Raw genomic sequence first — 6,402 nt, forward strand, 5'->3', positions numbered from 1 at the left:
TGTTAATTCCCACACCACCTCCATAGGACGTCTGTGCAGGTTAAGTGACCTGCATCCATCTTCCCATTAGAATTGCCCTGGTTGGACATTCCCAGACCTGGACATTGGTGAAATACAGAATCTGAACAGCAAACCCGGCTCCCTGCACCAAGAATGATGTGGGGTTTCTACCTGTCACTTACTCCTTTATCATACCACAAAGAAAGGTTTTTTCAAACCCAAACCATCCCCCCACCATCCCCAGTCAGCCAATGAACTAGGGAGAAGGTTACAAACAGCAGAGACCTTAGAAACAGTTAAGTAACAACAAGCCCACCACACAAAAAAGTGGCCGAGTAGTTAAAACAATAACCTGCTAATCTTTCTCATCCTTGTGGGCAGGAGCTGCGGATCCCCCCTAAAACTGTGGGGGCCACAGGCACCCAAACTATGGCCTCAGCCCCCATGCTCTCCCCTGAGCCCCCCACCTCACCTCACCTAACCTCACCTCACCTCACAAAACTCTTGGCTGGTGTACGCTGGGCACTTAACTGGCAGAGCGACATCTCTCAGGGTGTGAAAAATCCACCCCCCCAAACCAGTATAGTTGAGCTGACCTAAGCCCTGGTTAGATAGTGCTAAATAAAAGGGAGAATAGTTCTGTCAATGCAGCTATTACAGAGATGGGAAAACCCCTCCAGTCACTGTCTACTCCAAAGTGCTATAGCAGTGTCACAGCAGCATTTTAAGTGTAAACAGCCTAAGGCCTGGTCTACACTACAAGTTAAGGTCGACTTTAGCCGCGTTAAATCGAATTAAGCCTGGACACGTTCACACGACGAAGCCCTTTCTTTCGACTTAAAGGGCCCTTTAAACCGGTTTCTTTACTCCACCTCCGACGAGGGGATTAGCGATAAAATTGGCCTTAGGGGGTCGGAATTGGGTTAGTGTGGACGGAATTCGACGTTATTGGCCTCCGGGAGCTATCCCACAGTGCTTCATTGTGACCGCTCTGGACAGCACTCTCAACTCAGATGCACTGGCCAGGTAGACAGGAAAAGCCCCGCCAACGTTTGAATTTCATTTCCTGTTTGCTCAGCATGGAGAGCACAGGTGACCACGCAGAGCTCATCAGCACAGGTAACCGTGATGGAGTCCCAGGATCGCAAAAGAGCTCCAGCATGGACAGAACGGGAGGTACGGGATCTGCTCGCCATATGGGGAGATGAATCTGTGCTGGCTGAACTCCGAAGCAGTAAACGAAATGGCAAAATATTAGAAAAGGTCTCCAAGGCCATGAAGGACAGAGGCCATAACAGGGACGCACAGCAGTGCCGCGTGAAAATTAAGGAGCTAAGGCAAGCCTACCACAAAGCCAGAGAAGCAAACGGAAGGTCCGGGGCTGAGCCGCAAACATGCCGCTTCTACGCGGAGCTGCATGCCATTCTAGGGGGTGCAGCCACCACTACCCCAACCGTGTGCTATGACTCCCTCACTGGAGAAACACACAGGGAAGCGGGTCCGGGGTACGAGGAAGATGGGGATGAAGATAATGTAAATAGCTCACAGCAGCAAGGAAGCGGAGAAACCGGTTTCCCCAACAGCCAGGATATGTTTATCACCCTGGACCTGGAACCAGTAACCCCCGAACTCACCCAAGACCCTGGGGGCACACAGAGGACCTCCGGTGAGTGTACCTTTGTAAATATTACACATGGTTTAAAAACAAGCGTGTTTAATGATTAATGATTAATTTGCCCTGGCAATCGCGGCCAGTACAGCTACTGGAAAAGTCTGTTAACGTGTATGGGGATGGAGCGGAAATCCTCCAGGGACATCTCCAGAAAGCTCTCCTTCATGTACTCCCAAAGCCTTTGCAAAAGGTTTCTGGGGAGGGCTGCCTTATCCCGTCCGCCATGGTAGGACACTTTACCACGCCAGGCCAGTAGCACGTAGTCTGGAATCATTGCATAACAAAGCATGGCAGCGTATGGTCCTGATGTTTGCTGGCATGCAGACAACATCCATTCCTTATCGCTCTTTGTTATCCTCAGGAGAGTGATATCATTCACGGTCACCTGGTTGAAATGGGGCGATTTTATTAAGGGGACATTCAGAGGTGCCCCTTCCTGCTCTGCTGAACAGAAATATTCCCCGCTGTTAGCCACGCGGTGGGGGGGAGGGGTGAAGTGATCATCCCAGAGAATTGGGTGTGTGGGGGAGGGGAATTAGTTGGGTTTGTGCTGCACATTAACCCTGAAACCGCAGCCCCTCCTTTTACATTGCAAACCCATTTTAAATGGCCAACCCAATGGGTGCTTGGTATGGTTAATGAGAGCAGTACTGTTTTAAACCATCCCCACATGTTAACAAGGTTAAAAAAGCCAAAAGACTGTGTCTTACCATGGCTGCCTGCAAGCTGAAATCTGTGGCCTGGCACTGCGTGAGTGATCTCTCACACCAAACCGGCAGGCCCTCAATATAAGAGGAAAAATGCGACCTTGTAACGAAAGCACATGTGCTGTGTGATGTGAACAGCAAAATTTAACGTGAAAGAGTGTACCCATTGTTCTCTAAAATGTATCTTTTTTAACCACCTCTCCCTTCTCCTCCACCAGCTGCAAATCTTTCTCCTTCACAGAGGCTAGTGAATATTCAAAAGCGGAAGCGAAGGACGCGTGATGAAATGTTTACAGAACTACAGACTGCCTCCCACGCTGACAGAGCACAGCAGAATGCGTGGAGGCAGTCAATTACTGATTATAGAAAAGCCCAATATGAGCGAGAGGAGAGGTGGCGGGCTGAATCGCGGGCTGAAGAGCAGAGGTTGCGTGCTGAATCGCGGGCTGAAGATGAGAGGTGGCGTCAGCTTGCACACAGAAGGCAAGAGTCGATGCTCCGGCTGCTGGAGCATCAAACTGATATGCTCCAGCGTATGGTTGAGCTGCAGGAAAGGCAGCAGGAGCAGAGACCGCCGCTACAGCCCCTGTGTAACCAACAGCCCTCCTCCCCAAGTCCCATTGCCTCCTCACCCAGACGCCCAAGAACACGGTGGGGGGGGCTCCGGCCACCCAGTCACTCCACCCTAGATGATTTCCCGAGCAATAAGTGTTAAAGTTTTAAAGTTTTAAACTGCAGTGTGTCCTTTTCCTTCCCTCCTCCCTCACCCATCCTGGGCTACCTTTGCTATTATCCCCCTAGTTGTGTGATGAATTAATAAAGAATGCATGAATGTGAAGTAACAATGACTTTATTGCCTCTGCAAGTGGTGCTTGAAGGGGAGAGGGTAGGGGAGGGTGGGGGTGGTTGGTTTACAGGGAAGTAGAGTTAACCGGGTGGGTGGGGGGGCGGAGATTTCATCAAGGAGAAACAAACAGAAGTTTCACACCATAGCCTGGCCAGTCACAAAACTAGTTTTCAAAGCTTCTCTGATGCGCACCGCGCCCTGCTGTGCTCCTCTAACCGCCCTGGTGTCTGGCTGCGCGTAATCAGTGGCCAGGCAATTTGCCTCTACCTCCCACCCCGCCATAAATGTCTCCCCCTTACTCTCACAGATATTGTGGAGCGCACAGCAAGCAGCAATAACAATGGGGATATTCTTTTCGCTAAGGTTTGAGCGAGTCAGTAAGCTGCGCCAGCGCGCTTTTAAACGCCCAAATGCACATTCCACCACCATTCGGCACTTGCGCAGCCTGTAGTTGAACAGGTCCTGACTCCTGTCCAGGCTGCCTGTGTACGGCTTCATGAGCCATGGCATTAAGGGATAGGCTGGGTCCCCAAGGATCACGATAGTCATTTCAACATCCCCAACGGTTATTTTCTGGTCCGGGAAGAAAGTCCCTTCCTCCAGCTTTCGAAACAGAACAGAGTGCCTGAAGACGCGAGCATCATGTACCCTTCCCGGCCAGCCCACGTTGATGTCGGTGAAACGTCCCTTGTGATCCACCAGGGCTTGCAGCAGCATTGAAAAGTACCCCTTGCGGTTTATGTACTCGGTGGCTTGGTGCTCCGGTGCCAAGATAGGGATATGGGTTCCGTCTATGGCCCCACCACAGTTTGGGAATCCCATTGCAGCAAAGCCATCCACTATGGCCTGCATGTTTCCCAGAGTTACCCTTGATATCACCAGGTCTTTCATTGCCCTGGCAACTTGGATCACAGCAGCCCCCACAGTAGATTTGCCCACTCCAAATTGATTCCTGACTGACCGGTAGCTGTCTGGCGTTGCAAGCTTCCACAGGGCTATCGCCACTCGCTTCTCAACTGTGAGGGCTGCTCTCATCCTGGTATTCTGGCGCTTCAGGGCAGGGGAAAGCAAGTCACAAAGTTCCATGAAAGTGCCCTTATGCATGCGAAAGTTTCGCAGCCACTGGGAATCGTCCCACACCTGCAGCACAATGCGGTCCCACCAGTCTGTGCTTGTTTCCCGGGCCCAGAATCAGCGTTCCACGGCATCAACCTGCCCCAGGAACACCATGATTTCCACATTGCTGGGGCCTGTGACTTGGTCTAGGTCCATGTCCATTTCCTCATCACTCTCGTTGCCGCGCTGCAATCGCCTCCTCCTCGGCTGGTCCTGGTTTTGCTTTGGCATGTCCTGGCTCTGCATATACTCAAGGACAATGCGCGTGGTGTTCATAGTGCTCATAATTGCCGCGGTGATCTGAGCGGGCTCCATGATCCCAGTGCTAGCTATGGCATCTGGTCTGAAAAAAGGCGCGAAACTAGTATCTGAAGGACCAGGGGAAGGAGGGAGGGAGGGAGGGAGGGAGGGAGGGAGGGGCGAGTGACGACATGGCGTACAGGTACAGGGAATTAAAATCAAGAAAGGTGGCTGTGCATCAGGGAGAAATACAAACAACTGTCACACAGAATCCCCCCCCCCCGAGATTGAACTCCTAAGCCTGGGTTTAGCGGGCCGTTGATTTGACGGAGGGAGGGGGGAAGGAAATGAATACAGAACAAATCTATTTTTTACATCTTAAGACGACGGTGCAGCATGACTGATAGCCCTCGGCATTTTCTGGGTGCTTGGCAGCAAATACTGGGCGCTTGGCAGTTAGCCTTCAGGCCTATTGCACGATCTGATACCCACTGCAGTATGATGATGACGGATACCAGTCATAATATACTATCTACTGCCAAAAGGCAAGGGGTTGCTGCTGTGTAGCAATGTAGCCCCACGTCTGCCAGCCCCATGTCTGCCAGCACCCAGATCGCCCTCGGCCTCTTCTGGGTGCTTAGCAGAAAACACTGGGCACTTGGCAGAAAATAGTATACTACGACTGATAGCCATCATTGTCAGGACAGAGCATGTCTGCCCAGGTGCCAATGATTGACAGCCACTGCTGTACGACAAGGATGGTTACCAGTCATAATAAACCATCTACTGCCAAAAGGCAAAAGGTAAGGGGCTGATGCAATGCAGCCCTACGGCTGCCAGCCCCACAGCTACCAGCACCCAGATCGCCAATGAAGGCTACCAGTCATGCTGCACCGTCTACCACTAAAAGGCAGTTAGCTGCTGCTGCTGTGTAGCAATGCAGTCCCACGTCTGCCGGCACCCGGATGACATATGGTGACGGTGAGCTGAGCTGAGCGGGCTCCATGCTTGCCGTGGTATGTTGTCTGCACAGGTAACCCACGTAAAAAGGCGCGAATCTATTGTCTGCCGTTGCTGTGACGGAGGGGGAGGGGCCTGACGACATGTACCCAGAACCCCCCGCGGCACTGTTTTGCATCATTCGGGCATTGCGATCTCAACCCATAATTCCAATGGGCGCCGGAGACTGCGGGAACTGTGGGATAGCTACCCATAGTGCAATGCGCCGGAAGTCGACGCTAGCCTCGGTACTGTGGACGCGGTCCGCCGACGTAATGCACTTAGAGCATTTTATGTGGGGACACACACAATCGGCTGTATACAACTGATTTCTATAAAACCGGCTTCTATTAATTCGATCTAATGTCGTAATGTAGACATACCCTAAGAGTGAAACTAGTTCTGGCTCTAGTTCGCACTGTGGATGCTCAGGCACTAAGGCTACAGTAATAACAGTCAAGTGCCTCCGTAGTTGATAGGATTTGAACCTGCATGGGGCAACCCCAATGGATTTTTAGTCCATCACCTTAACCACTCGGCCACAACTACTTAATGTAGATTGGGTCCTTTTCTGCGCTATGATTCAGTTCTCACAGATGTGTCACTTCAAATTCTTTGCTCAGACGAGCTTCCCCAGCACACTCACGGCTGCGCATCAGGGTAAGTGTGTCCTTGGCTGAACAGTGAGAATTCCTGCCCATTTCCCTTCCGGCTGGAGCAGGATGAGAGTGTCTTTGTGTTAACGACATTGCTGTAGATTGTTCTTCATTCCCCACTATGACAATTCAGACAGTCCCCTTCCCATTCAAATCTCCAGCACA

General features: G+C 51.5%; 1 non-coding gene across 1 annotated transcript; it reads right to left on the reverse strand.

The window, feature by feature from the left end:
- Positions 1–6,048: 6,048 nt before the first annotated feature.
- TRNAF-AAA (transfer RNA phenylalanine (anticodon AAA)) lies at positions 6,049–6,130 on the reverse strand. Its single transcript has one exon. It is a non-coding gene; the product is annotated as a tRNA-Phe (tRNA).
- Positions 6,131–6,402: the final 272 nt, after the last annotated feature.

This window comes from Emys orbicularis, chromosome 15, assembly GCF_028017835.1.
Source record: "Emys orbicularis isolate rEmyOrb1 chromosome 15, rEmyOrb1.hap1, whole genome shotgun sequence".
In the NCBI taxonomy this organism is placed as follows: Eukaryota; Metazoa; Chordata; order Testudines; family Emydidae; genus Emys; species Emys orbicularis.